The sequence below is a fragment of the Heloderma suspectum genome, chromosome 5 (assembly GCF_057233095.1).
Source record: "Heloderma suspectum isolate Gila_16-S chromosome 5, 16-S_ref, whole genome shotgun sequence".
NCBI lineage: Eukaryota > Metazoa > Chordata > Lepidosauria > Squamata > Helodermatidae > Heloderma > Heloderma suspectum.
In genome coordinates this window covers 99,974,695-99,989,918 of record NC_139462.1, presented here as the reverse complement: position 1 = coordinate 99,989,918, position 15,224 = coordinate 99,974,695, and the positions used below count along the sequence as shown (strand labels likewise).

The 15,224-nt window shown below is 42.8% G+C and overlaps 1 long non-coding RNA gene across 1 annotated transcript; it reads right to left on the bottom strand.

Moving 5' to 3' along the window:
* Positions 1-1,219: 1,219 nt before the first annotated feature.
* Positions 1,220-12,574, bottom strand: LOC146344190 (uncharacterized). The gene is made up of 4 exons (XR_014792172.1): positions 12,520-12,574; positions 8,873-9,014; positions 3,049-3,277; positions 1,220-2,728 (listed from the first exon to the last, which is right to left on the bottom strand). It is a non-coding gene; the product is annotated as an uncharacterized LOC146344190 (long non-coding RNA).
* Positions 12,575-15,224: the final 2,650 nt, after the last annotated feature.

Below are 15,224 nucleotides of genomic sequence, written 5' to 3'. Positions count from 1 at the left end.
CGGGGGCGGCAGCCGGTATCCTGACCGGCTGCTGCTGCCGCCATTGCAAAAAAAAAAAAGTAAAATAAAAAAACACACACACACCCCTGATAGGCTATGTAACGATTTACGTAGCCTATCACGGCTAGATTTCCAAAGTCAGCCGTGATAGGCTACGTAAATCGTCACGTAGCCTATCACGGGTGACTTTGGAAAAAAAAAAGCGTGTACGCAAATGGCGGCGGCCCATGTGTGCCGCCATTTGCGTTCCTTATTTTGACACGTCTACGTAAAGATTTATGTAGACTACGGCGAAAATAAGGGAACGCTATTTGCGTTGCCCTTATTTTCGCCGTAGTCTACGTAAATCTTTACGTAGACTAGACGTGTCAAAATAAGGAACACAAATGGCGGTCCCCAGGGGAGCCGCCATTTGCGTACGTGCTTTTTTTTTTTTTCAGTCACCCGTGATAGGCTATGTGACGATTTACATAGCCTGTCATGGCTGACTTTGGAAATCTAGCCGTGATAGGCTACGTAAATCGTTACGTAGCCTATCACGGGTGTGTGTATGTGTGTGTGTTTTTTTACTTTTTTTTCGTGGCCAGGTAGACGGGGCGCTTCTACCCGGCCTGAATTTCGGCGGGGCGCCTCCCCCCCGCCTGAACTTTGGGGGGAGAACCGAAGCGCCTCCCGCCCACCGCAAAGCAAGCTTCGAGAACAGGTAAGGGACTTTCGTCCATCCCTAGTTGCAGGTTGCCAACGTTGCTGCAATTCCCAGTGTGGCTCACCTGCCAGGGGAATTTAGAAAGGTGAACAAGGTAGTTTTCACCCCCCATTTTTTTCCAGGCCTGCTACATGCCAGTCTCCCTCAGCCCATAATGCAGGTTCTGCATGTTTACCTCTTGTTATCCCTGTACCACTATCATACACAACAATTAACAATATTATAGTAAGATGTAACACAGTAATCTGGCACATCGTTGGATGGAAATACTAGGGTGTAGTGCAGTACAAAATTAACGTGCCTTATTGCTTCTTGCCAGAATGGCTAAGTAATTTTGCAAGACCATAGCACAGGTATCACGGTTCCTCCAGCACATCTCCAGTATCTATCATTGTCTCATTTGTGACATTCCCAGCTTGGCAAACTCAAAAAGGACCTTTAGACATTGTTCATAGAGCATCACTGGCTAAGAAGAGACCTCCCACCCAAGAATCCACACTCACACCAGAATTTTAGGATAACACCACTTGGCACATTTATTTATCATGAACATGGATTTAAAATGCACAAGCTAATTTGGGGGGAATTAACTTGGGGGATGTCCCCATGGGGGTTTTGCTGTGAGTTTGCTGTGTCTGATAGTCGTTTGGGGCACATGAAGTCATGGCCATCCCGCAGCCACGCTGGAGTTTTGCAACGGAAAAACTATTTTTTTTCTGAGACTACTTTTAGTCTGATTATTTTCCTTAATTTGTCTTCTCTGCGCTTCTGTTGCGATATGCACCAACTCCTCCACATTTATTTCAGTATGATAGCCCTGCCCAGGGGTGTGTCTTTCACCTGGCCATGACCTCACTGACCCTGGTCAAGGGGTGTTTCCTCATGCTCCCCCCCGTGTTTCCTCAATGTTTCCACCATTTTGCGGCTGGCTGTTGCGGAATTCTGAGCTACCTCATGGTATTTACTTTGCCTGGCCTACCACTAAACTCTGGTGACCATACCTGTAAAGTGAAGGTGTGCTCCACCCAGCAGCCTCTAACTTTTAAAAAATCCTTTAAAATAAATAAGGCGTAAAAGCACAATGTCAAAATAGCACATTAGTGCTACATCATGAACCCAAAGAGCTCCAGTTTCACCAACCACAGCTGCTTGGGGCTGTAAAGTGTATCGCTTCCTGTTTATCATAATGGGCCATACTTAAAGTCATTACAGCAGGAGCATGCTAAAGCATATTTAGTGGGACAGCTAGAACAACATTTCAGGGGCTAAGGCTTGCACTTGTAAAAGCGGTTTGAGGGAGTGGAGACTCACTGTGCCCTACGTGTTGCTCTAGGCAAGGGAGCTATGGCCAGATTACAGTTCCTGAAGTAGTTACTGTGGGACTCCACACTTGCGCATTTAATACCTGTAGTTAAAGTGAGCTTTCGGTTCTACAAAGTTGTTAAAGCACTTCTGGGAGCTTGGGAGGGCTGTGGTTGAGTGGCTGATTTTGGAAAGCAGTTGCTGCGGTCCACCGAGAAAGTGCATGTATGGCTAAAAGCAGCAGGGTAGAGTGCGAGTAGTAAGCTTTAGGGCATTAAATCGCAATTGTGCAGTAGCGAAATTCCTGCCAAGGTCATTTGGCTGTGCTCCCCCCCTTTTCAGAATATTGCCCTTCCTTTTTCTCCCCAGGGCTTCTGGTGAGGTACTATTCCTGAATTGGTTGCAGTGGCTTCAGCAGAGTCTGCTAACAAGGGCTGTGGGGTATCTTGAAAGTATGAGGAAATCATGGATCTCCTCGACATATGTGGGGCAGGGGGGAGCAGAAGATCCAGGAGCAGCTTCACTCCAGCCACAGGAACACAGATTAGTATGCGCAGATTTCCTGCCAAATTACCATCAGGGGTCACAGTCGAAGTGCAGTGGAGTGCAGGATAAAGACCAAAGCATCCCCGTGTCATATGGGTGAAACAATCAGCACGTGAGAACCACCCTTGGCTGCAATACAGCGAGGGAACCACAACTTTTTGAACCCCTCCTGATCTGAAAGAGAGGAAGTGAATGAGTAGTTGCTCTCCAGTGCAACAAGAGCAATTCCCCATATTGCCACTGGCATTCCCCTAGCCCCTTTCCCGATGAGCACGTTCTGAAGAAGCTGCCCTCCCCCCCACTCCAAAGTAAGGACCCCTTACTTCAAAGTAAGGACTGAAACCGCTGGCTCCCCCCCCCCCACTTGCTGTGCAGTGCTACAGCAGGCGATGAGCACATTCTGAAGAAGTAACCCTCCAAATCAGGACCCTGTGGTCCCACTGAACCTGCAGGCTTTCCCAACCCCTTGCTGCACAGTGCTACAGCAGGCATACCTGGGCTATGTTCCGAGCGTCACTGTCCTCAGCACGAGATGTTCCATGGCTAGGCACACCTCAACCACAATGCTTGCCGTAGTGGTTCTTCCAACGCCAAACTGATGAGCAGCCTCCCTGTACATGCACGCATTAGCCTGGTGCCATTTGCAGATTGCCACATGTTTAAAGACTGGAATTGACTCCCTCATGTTGGTGATCTGCCTTTCCAGCACTAGTTGAAGAGCCTCTGCAATTTCAAAAAGGGTCCCCCATGTCATCCTGAAGTTAGCAATCCACTGCTCATCATCCCACATTTTGAGAACAAAGCTCTCCCACCAGGCCTAGCTGGTAGGGAAACACCACCGACACTGTTCTGTTTTGGGCCTGGTCGTGCAGAATGGAGCAGGCTTCTCCTTCCCATAGAGCCATAAGGCAGCTCTCCTCCTATGCCTTTGCCTCCTATCCCTCAGCGTCTTCAAGTGGGACCCCTGATCCTGTAGGAGCAGCAGAAGGGAGAGCATAGCCTGAATGTTGGACACCAGCATGCAGTCACCGAGATGCACATCTGCACACAGTGAGGGTCCATGTTGGAATGGCTGCTCTGCACATGACCAGGAAGTTTTCCCACATCTGGCTAGGGATGGCGGAGAATTTCTCCCCGAAACTTCGGGGGGCCGAGCGCCAACGTGTTCGGCCCCCCGAACAAGTTTCGGGGAGAAATCCTCCGAACCCCCCCCGCACCCCCCCCCGGGACGGGACTTACCTTCACCGAATGTCCCTCCCGGTGGCGGGTCCGGCCGGCGGTTCGGCGGGTGTTCGAGCGGGGTGGGAGCGGCAGCCGGTCTTTCGACCGGCTGCCGCCGCCATTGAAATCAAAGAAAAAAAAAACGCCCCCTGATAGGCTACGTGACGATTCATGTAGCCTATCACGGCTAGCTTTGCAAAGTCAGCCGTGATAGGCTACGTCAATCGTCACGTAGCCTATCACGGGTGCCTTTTAAAAAAAAAAAAAAGCGCGTACGGATAATGGCGGCCCCCATAGGGAGCCGCCATTCCCGTTACTTATTTGGTCGCTGTAGTCTACGTAAATGTTTACGTAGACTACAGCGACTAAATAAGGAACGCGAATGGCGGCTCCCTATGGGGGCCACCATTAGTGTACGCGCTTTTTTTTTTTTAAAGTCACCCGTGATAGGCTACGTGACAATTGACGTAGCCTATCATGGCTGACTTTCAGATCTAGCCGTGATAGGCTACGTGAATCGTCACGTAGCCTATCGTGGCGTTTTTTTTTTAAAAAAAAAACTTTCGCGGCCGGGGCGAGGCGGGAAGCCTCCTCCCGGGCCTGAATTTCAGCCGGGGCGAGGCGGGAAGCCTCCTCCCCGGCCTGAATTTCGGCCGGGGCGAGGCGGGAAGCCTCCCCCCCCCGGCCTGAACTTCGTGGGGGGAGCAGCGAAACGCCTCCCCCCCACCGCGAACGTCCTTCGACGACAGGTAAGGGACTTTTGTCCACCCCTACGATCTGGCCAGGCTGGAAAACACCTGTGTGTGTGCGTGCGGGGGAGTGGTTCTGCTGGACTGAGCACCGAGTGGAGGTTCCAGTCAGAGCGGTGATGTAGTGACAGCCCCTTTATTCTTTAGCACAGATGCACTACAGGGAATCTATGGCATTGCAATTATTCGAAATAGCACATTTGTGCAAGAGAACATATACTCGCTATAGCGCAATAGTGAAATTACACCACACTGCCAGCGGGACACTGACTGCAGCTGTTTGCGGTTGTGGCTAACCAAAATCATACTGTAGTTGCACCTTCTAAAGTGCTTTAAAAGGCACAAACACAAGTACGGATGCAGAGCAAAGCCCCCCCAGGAAGGAACTACTCCACCTGATGGTTACACTATCCCAAGTTAAATGAAAACAAGGGTCCATGCATTCAGTCCTGTCGCTACTGCACTATTGCGGTTTTAGAGGGAATATAATAAAAAAAATGAGGGGAGTTGGGCATAGGTTGGGGAGGCAGGGGGTGCTAACATGCACACAGGCCAGAGGGCAGAAAAGGCGAGGGTGGGAGGGAGGGAACAGGCTCTCTAAAGGATCATCTCTAAATGATGTGGAGTGGGATTTCACCCAGTAGCCACTCAACAATTCATGGTAAGCTGCTGTGTGTCCCCAGATGGAGCAGATGTGACTTAAGCAAAAATCGCAACAAAGTGGAGAGAGAACTCCCCCTTGGTAAAGCAATGGAATATACATATAAGCATCATAATGACAACCTGCAAGCCTCCCTTTGTGATCTGTGCACTGCATGGGGAAATTAGCTATGTTCTCGGCAAGGCCAGTTTTTTAAACCCCAAACAAGGCTGCAGACATATGCCAACAGTCTGTTCTGCAGGGGAAGGGATGGATTGATTGGGATGACAGCACAAGGGGGAGGGGATTAGGTAATGTGGAGTCCCTAACACCCATTTGTGTAGGTAAAGGATATGGGGGGAGTGAGCATCAAGTGGAGCAGACTCAGCAGAGAGAGCGGGTTGGAGGGAAAGCTAAATTAATAGGAAGGGGATTGTGTTCTAGCTACACCCAGCATCTGCTCACTGTAGGTTACAAGTAGGGGGTCTACTTGAACCTTATAACTCTCAACTTGTGCCTTGTGGGCTTATTTCCTGTTTACTCGAGCCTGTTCAGCCATCATTTCCCTTTACTATTGGAAGAAATAACTACAGGGTGGCTATGGGACCCTAAAATCTTAAGTAAACAAAAGGGAAGCTGCAAAAGAGATCTCGCCTACGATCCTTTCCACTAGCAAAGGCAGGGGAAGATGCGCTCAAAAGCTGGCACTTTGACCAAACCAGTTAAAGGCTGGGGAACTAAATTACTTAAGCACGCACACAAGTGCTTGCTCAGAAAGTGAGGGTAGAACGAATGGAGGTTACGTTCATAGCAGAACCTTCAAGAACTTTCTCCTTTCCTTGGACGGAAGGCCTTTCCTGGGGTCTGTCTTGATGCACGATTTGCTGCGAAGTCAGAGCAATCCAAGTTCCTTCGCAGCAGATGGTGTCATCACCAATCCACTGCCAACCAGCCACTTCCTTCTTGAAAAGCTGCATTTTCAGAAACCCGTTTGACTTTTAATTGAAAGTGGCTCCTTGGCAGTTTTACCACAGTGTGCCATATCTCTCTCCCCCCCCCCGCATTAAATCCTGTGTGTGCCTCTGTAACTTGGCAGTGATGTGGTCAAGGGGGTGGGATGCCTCATTCCTTCTTGTTTCCCCAATGGAAGTAGTTTTTCCCATTGAGAAAATCCCCAGGAGTGCAGCAGCAACTCCTCATATTACCACAGTAGTGGGCACACTCATTCACCTTGGCTAGTCTGCTTTTAATCTTTAACATATTCCCCCCCTTCTGTGCGTGTTCACTCAAAAGTAAGAAATAAATCTCACTCCCTTGCAGTGAAAGGGTTAAAGTCTAACTTTAGTAACTCTCACTTCTCCAATGCTCTCTTAAATTGCTATTGCGATGTGCTTCTTTGATGTTCTGTAGTTTCTGATTTAAAGTCATTTCTCCATTGTTATGTAAAGTCCCTTCTCTGCTTTATTGCTTTATCACAGTAATGATCTTTTGGTTGATGGGAGCTTCTCTTTGCAAGCAGGGAGAAGTGGGGGGGTTGAAGCAATAGACAAAAGGGCACACATGGAGAAAAATGGAGTGGGAGCAATAACTCCGCAGCAGATTGCTGGAATGTGGTGAAATTGGGGCAGGGGGGAGGTCTCAGGGGGAGCCTTCAGATGCTGTGCAAAATACTGGGGATTTTGGCTTCTTCAGGGAAATTTGCACACATGGGAAAAAATTAGTTGCTTTCCATTCATAATAATGAAGTAGCAGGAGGGAGCCTGGAAGCAAGCCTCTCTCATTGGTTGAGCAGCCCCTGCCAGTTTGATGATATTTAGTTCTAGTCCCCCCCCACACACACACACACGCACACGGAAGTATGTTCCTTTCAAGTGCTGTGTGACCCCTGAAAACTGGGTTTTAAAGGTATGGTACACTCGTCTTAGCTTGCTTTGTGTGTCCCTGATGGACCAAAGCCAATTCATTCCATGAAAATCCGGGTAATACTCTAATGCACTTCTCATTCCGTTGTTGTGAAGATCCCCTGGACTGGAAATACTGGGAAGCGTTGAAACTCTGGGGTTGGAGAAACACCAGCAAAAATGTTCCCTCTTAAAAAGAGGCTTTTGTTCCAGGACAGGAGCCACAGACCTACCCAGCGAAGCTGCTGTGAGCTGGGGGAAGAACTAGGCTCAGGAATGGCAGAACCTCAGCATCTACTACCCTTATTGTAAGCTGTGCCCACTTGGAGAGCTGGCAAGCGGGATACTGGAGCTTTTCTTCCTGGAGAAGGATTGACCCAGAGATTGCATAGCGGTTCCTCAAGAGACCCGAACACCCAAGCTTGTCTGTGGGGAGAGCGGGTAAAGTTTGCCTGTTGACCCATGACATGGTCATGGTTTTAATGTTCTATATATTTTAAATTGTTTTATTGTGTGTTGTTTGGTTTTAGTTTTTGTGAACCGCCCAGAGAGCTTCGGCTATTGGGCGGTATAGAAATAAATAAATAAATAAATGGCACCAAAGATGGCACCCATGGCTACTGAAAACCTCACTTTTTTTTACTTTTTGCACCAAGGAATTGACATCACGATTGGTATGACACCTCAACCAAAACTGGAAATGGCTGTGCTTGTCCTCAGACAAAGGACCTGATCGCTCTTCCAGCAAAAGCTATTCCTGACACAAAAAGAATACTTAGGGAATATTGCCAATCTCAATGATGCACATTGGGGAAGCCTATTCATGACATTTTGCAATATGCATCACTCCTTTTCCCTCAGTGCCTATGAAAATTTGCAAGTTTAATCAGAATCTGGTGATGTCTGATCTAGCTTGGTGTACATGACATAACTACTGAGGAAGATCCTTTTGTCTCCCTGCTTTGTTGAGGTTGGGGGTGAAAAGCCAAAAGCTTCACTCTAAAACCAAGATGCTTCTTAAGAAAGCTTACTAATACTTGAAAGAGTTGTGTATAATTTAAGTATAGAAGTCTATAGGCCTCTATCAACTCTTGAATTCAGGTCAAGGTTGTAAAGGTATGGAAATATTTCTGGAACTTCAGGCGTGATGAATGTGTTAAATCAAGATGTATAAACTTGGCAATAGCCAGCATAGTTAGTGGTGAAGGATGATGGGAGTTGTAGGCCAAAACATCTGGATGGTCACAAGTCGCCCACCCCTGCTGTAAAAGAGGCGCCTGCTGAAAGTTTGCTTCTCTTTCACATTCAAACAATTCTAAAACAGCTCGTCACCATGGCCAGTGTTTGACACCCAGTTCTCATCTGCTCACTTTGAACCCCAAAACAAGTCGCCTTAGGAATGAAATATGCAGGATTCATATACAAACCCTTTTAGTAGGTGAACGTATCTATGGAAGTGCTTTGCCCGCCGTGAGATTGACAAGCTTGCTGTGATTTGCAATAAATGCGGATCGTAAGTGTGGTTAGGAAAGGAGGGTGGTTGTGTGAATGTAGGAACCCCTTCTGTGAGAAGGCACCTTGAGCTTCATCACTCTCATTCCAAAGAGATTCGTCAAGAGCCTTCTCCACCACCAGAACTTCAGATTCCAAATTGCGTGGAAATGATGTACTAGTGCAGTAAATTGTATGGAACAATTTTTAGATAGTACCACGGCTCTCCCCAACAAACCAATTTCTCTAACAGAAACATGAGCACTAATGAAGAAACATGGCCCAAACAGCATTAACGTCAGCAAAGTACACTTACCATGCCCTTACTGAGAGCATAGCTGCTTCCAGGCTACCATTTTCTGCAGAGGAAGATGCATTTCTTTATTCTGTAAAGACACTTGCTTCTGGTTGGAATACGCCTACCCCATTAGTATCTTTGTAACTTTGCTTTTCGTGCCCTGGAAAAAGACATTAAGGCCTCCATCCAGCATATTGTTAGCAGAATGATTTGTTCAGCTAGCAGAACTCGGTTGCCTTTTCATGTTGTGCACCTGGTTGCACATGCATTAGAGCTAGCTGTGAACTCCCCAAACTAGTATCTTCTCCAAATATATGCCAACTGTGAAGGGATCAAATGTGGGTTTATAGTTAACAAACCAAAAAACAACAACATTGGCATATCACCTCTGAACTTATGCCGAAGTTTTGTGCAAGTTTTATGCCACAAACCCCAAGTTTTGTGCCAGCACCCGAAGTGTGAAAAGGATACACTCTTAGGTGGGGCCTGGCAACTGCAAAAATGTTCATATTCTCATATTGCCTCAATACCTGTGCCATAAATCCCCAGTGTTGTGCCAGTACCCCAAGCATGAAAACAACATGCCCTTAGGTGGGGCCTGGGTTGAAAAATCTACATTGTCATATCACCTCCAAACCCATGCCAAAAGTTTGTGCTAGTTTGTGCCATTTTGTGCCACAAATCCCAAGTTTTGTGCCAGCACCAAAAGTGTGAAAATGACATATCCCTTCCAAATCCAAAGGCGCCACTGAGTATGGACTGTAATAATAATGTATTTATTGTGCCGATCTCTAAAATACTCGAGGACTACAAAAAGTATTTATTATGCAGATACCTAAAATGCTCTACACATTTCGAGACTAGCTGTCTTCCCCAGGAGCAATTGATCTGTTTAAAATATATTAATAATACACATATTTTTGTTGTATAGTGAAGTTAACATATACAACTCTTAAAAATCTTAAAAATTAGTTCTCAACCGTAATATTTAGAGCTATTTTTCTTTACAACACGTACACTTGATTAAAACCATACTTATATAATAATGGGGAGTGAGACACACTTCCTTATATTCTTTCTATTAAATCTAATTATAAAAAGTATATATGCTTCAAATTAATATTTACAAACACATAACAAGTCCTTACTTTACCAACTACTTCATCCAAATTGTACCATGTAACACATTTGTTTCTAATGTTTTTTGACTGTCTATCAGTATTTTCAAAACAAACTCTTTTGTTACCATACTTGTGCTATATTACCATGAAAAAACAAATTAACTTTAGTCAAACTGTCTTCTCTGATTCTTCTTCTTATAGTGCCATCTCCTATCGGAGGTTAGCTATCGTTAGAGCTATCTTTGTTTTTGACGCCGCTGCTCTGAATAGTTGTGTAGAAGTACAGCTGAACCATTCCCTCAGATTCTTTAACCATGATGTTCGTCTTCTTCCTGTTGATCTTTTTCCTTCCATTTTCCCTTCTATAATGGGTTGGAGTATGGCATAATTTTTGCCTCAGATAATATGACCAAGGTATTGTAACCTTCTTCTTTTGATGGTCCTTACCAATTCTGTTTGTTTACTCTGTATAGTACATTCTCATGTGTTACTCGATCAGTCCATGGTATTTTCAGCATGTGCTGGTATATCCACATTTCACATGATTTGATTTTCCTCAGATTGTTCTTTTTAAGTGTCCAAACCTCCACTCTATAGAATAATATTGAGCACACATAGCATCTTACCTTCTGAATCCTTACTGCAAGATTTAGGTCCCGATTACATAATAATTGTTTCATTTTAACAAACGCTGTTCTTGCCATCTCCAGTCTTGCATTTATCTCTTGTATTTGTTCATTTCTTTCATTGAGCCAAGTGCCTAGGTATTTGTATTTGTATTTTGTGACTCGTTCAATTGGTGGTTTTTTTGCTTATCACCATATATTTTGTTTTCTTGATATTTATTTTAAGGCCATACTCATTACTTACTTTATCAATCCGATCTAGTAATTTTTGTAAGTCGGATATATTGTCATTACTATGGTGTCATCAGCATATTGAACTGTGTTAATATTTTTCCATTGATGCTTATGCCAGCCATTTGTTTGGCAAGTGCTTCATTAAATATAGCTTCAGAATGTACACTAAACAGCATAGGTGATAGGACCCAGCTTTGTTTTACTCCTCTCAAAATTTGAATTTCTTCAGTTAGCCCTCCATCTATATGAACTGAGGCTGTTTGATTCCAATACAAATTTTCTATAATCTGAATCTCTTGACTATCGATATCGCTTTTTCTCAGTATGTCAGTCAGTCGCTCATGATGAACTTTATCAAATGCTTCTCATAATCAATACATCCCATATATAGGTCTTTATTATCAAGACATCTTTGAATTAAGATGTTAACTCCAAATAATGCTTCTCCAGTTCCCATCCCGCTTCTAAATCCAAACTGCATTTCACTTATATACAATTCTAATATACATTCAATTGTGAATAATTTTAAGAAGTATTTTTAACGGATGGCACATAAGGCTGATTGTTCTGTATTTGGAGCATTCTTTAGCATTGTCTTTTTGGGGCAATACTACGAATGCTGATTTAAGCCATTCTCTTGGCATGATACCAGTTTTATAGATAGTATTATATAAATGTATCAAGAGTTGCATTTCATCCCCTTCTGAGTAGTTCAATTGGTATCCCATCAGGGCCAACAGCCTTTCCCCCCCTTTACATTCCTTATAGCATAATCTTCCTCCCCACACATAGTATCAGATCCATGTCTAACTCCATCCTCTTTATTCAACTCTGGTCTCATATCATCAAAGAATTCCTTAATGTATTCTTCCCATCTCTTAAGTTTTGGTGATAATTCTACTATAATTGTTCCATATTTATCTTTCAATAAACTGGACTGTTTCTTTTTCCCCTACAGCTGTCACTTCCTTCATTTTTTAATGTAAACCAAATGTGTCATGCTTGCTCTCTAGTTCTTCAGTTTCTTTACATCTGTCTACCATACATTTCTCTTTCGCTCCTATGATCTTATACTTTATTATTTTATATATATATCATATTTCATCATATCACGTCCCTTATATTTTCTTCTTCCTTCCATCAAAGCCAGGATCTCAGAGGTCATCCATTTTTGCTTTCCTGTAAATCTGTTCTTTTTAAAATTGGTCTTAATTGCTTTCAGTATAGCTCCTTTTATTTCATTCCACCTTTCACTGACATTTAAGTAGGTTTCATTGTTGCTCTTAATATTTTGTAAATTCTCCTTTATTTTTCTCTTCACCTCTTCTTTATTTCAGTATTTCTAAGCATATCAATATTTAAGGTTTGTGGTGTTCTGTCTTAATTTCTTTAATCTTATAGTAAAAACTGTAACAAGATGTTGCAGATATCTTCTTGCAGATAAGATATAAAACTTATCTTTAACAACAACTGTAAATTATCCATTTAAAATGAGCTTTCCATAAAATCTATCTTAGTTGAAATAATGCTGCTACTGCCAACAAACTAGCGGATAACTTTGCTGTTGTATATTAAACCATCTATAGAACAAACCTTTAGCTTCTAAAATGCTTAGCAGGCAAAACAATCTTAATCTGTTTGCTTTTTTTGCTATATCATCCCGAAATCCCAAACCACAATTTACCTCTTAGATGAGCCTGCTTCTGTTTCTTTTGAAACTCTTCTTTTCTATTTGCTGTGAAGGGTTTGATTAAGATTGAGCTTTTTATGTTTCTGCTTTCTGTAGACCTGCAGCTGTGTAATCTGATCTTATTGTCCTTAAAGCAGTATTCAGCCCATTTAACTCTAAAGTAGTATCTCCTCGTGTATGCCAGAACAGATTGCCTAGTAGTTATTCACTTTCATTGATAGGCCTTATTCTTTTACTGCTTTTCTTATTCTTATTTAATTAATATATTTCATTAATTGCTATCTTTTTATTTTATTGAAGCGTTCTTGTTGCACAAAGAGAAAAATATTGGGTTTTGGTGGCTATTTTTATAGCAAAGCAGCAAGTCCATGTTCTTCATTCAGCCCACTAGGCTTCAGTGTATTCAGTTTTAAAATCCAGAAAACTTCTGTCTTTAAGAAGATGTTCATTAGAAGGCAGTGATCCAAACAACAAAGAAGGACAAATATGAAGTGGAGTGCCCATGTTCTATATAATGACTAAATAGTGCCCCCTGCCTTCTTTAAATGTTACTTAGATGTTTCCCCACTAGCGTCCTTATAGGTCTGATTGTTTTTCCCATGTATATTTTCTTACAGGGACACTGTATCACATATACCACAAAGGAACTAATACAGGCAGAAAAATGCCTTACATCATATATTCTGTCATCCACAGGATTTTTAAATTTGGTGTATTTGCTTGTATATTTGTACATGCCACAGTGGCCTCATGGATGATGGCCAAGTGGGCAGTTAGCCTCTATCAATTATGACGGACGAGGAACTGTCTCAGCGTAAGTGTTACTGCGTACCACCCATTTTTTCAAATTTATGGTATGTCTGTCTGTTATTCATGGGTTTTCACTATACCCTGGCACATTTCTTAACTATGTGCCAATATTTTAAAATACTTTTTCATATAAAATGGGTAGTATGGTCAAGTGTTAGACTTTGCACAAATGCTCATGTGTGAAAATTTGTAAATTCCCCCCAAATGTGCAAAATCCCGCCAAATGTGCATTTTCATGCTTTAGCCTATGGGGAAATGCACATTTTTGGCCATTTTTTTTTTAGTTGCATATTTTTTGATGATGAAATTTGCACAAAATTGGGAAAGTTAGAAAAATGGTCTGCAAGTCGGCATACTCCACCGGACAGGGGAAAACCTTGTCCGCTGCAGAATCTACCAATTAGATTAATCAAAATCTGAACTCATTTGGTTCCTTTGCGGATTTCTCCAACATCCCTAATTATGGGTACTTTGTTTATTCACTCCTCTCCACATAATATAGTCACTCCTTCAGCTTGGGTGATGGACCATCTATTTTGCTGTTGTTAAGTAATGCCTCTGCATCTTAGGGATGCACATTTATAAAGTTTGGGGTTTTTTTCCCACTTAAGTTTTTTAAATTTTTTTTGTAATTTTCTTTTGTATAGGTTTCTTTTAATCTTTATTTAATTCAGGAGTATCAGGAATTGCTGAACGAAGAGAAGAATGTTGGGTTCGCCTCTAATAATGAGAAACGTTGTTTCTAGTAACATATGAAGACAAGTGCAGTTGTTAAAGTACCTATTATTCTAATTGATGAAATTTAAATGATAATCCATTAAAGTCAAAACCAAAATTACTTGCATAAGAGTAATCTTTTCTTATTTTGTTAAACAGTTAGAGAAAAAGAAGAAAAACACTACCTTTGCCCATCAGTAGGTAGAACAATATGCATAGAAGGAAAAACAAGTTTTTCCTTTGCCTCTTGCGTGACTAGTACAAACTAGTGTTTCTTTTCTTGCAACAGTAAGGTTTCTTTTTTTGAGGAGTAGAAAAATACTACCTTTGCTCATCAGTAGGCAGAAGCATCTTACAGAAAGAAAAATACATTTTTCTGTTGCACTTTTCACATAAAAAAGTGGTATTTATTTTCTTACAACATTAACCAAAACATCTATAGAGACAATAGAAGAAAAATAAAATCGTATGTTCGCATTAGTACTGAAGGATGAACATTACAATTGTAGAACTCCAATTATCCAGAGATTCTGCAATTTGTGATAGTGCATCAAGATTTTTGGCCTGGAACTCATTTACCATTTTGGCTCTCATCTCCATATATACATCTTTACAGCATTCCTTGGTGTAAATGAGAGCTGATCCATTTGGCAACTCTGCTCCTGCAGTGGCTTTTATTGCTGTTGTTCTGGGGCAAAGATTGGCAGGTCAAGTCACACTGATAATATCAATGTGTCTCATCCCACTATGTATGTCTGCACCCGTATGCTTATATTCCAAATGGTTTTAGACCTAAATTGTAATGCTGTGCACTTAGGTCCACATGTTGACATCTCATGTGAGATGTACTCCACCAAATCTGTGTTGAAGTGGCTACTGCCCAGCTGCTCTTGAATTTTCCTCTCTCCCCAAATGCTGAAGAATTCCTGGTGTGGCCAAAATATACTTCACCTGCGATGGGCATTTAGCACATCGCCAACTGCGGCCATTTCCAGAGCAAGGATTGGAATGCGAGTGAGTCCCTGAAGCAGCTACAGAAGGTGAAGATGAAACATAGGGCGTGGGCATGTACCACTCCCACTGCATCATTAGCGTTGACATCACAACCACTCCCACTCCACAACCATTCCCACCAACACATAGCAGAAAATAGCAGAATGTCACAACTACAC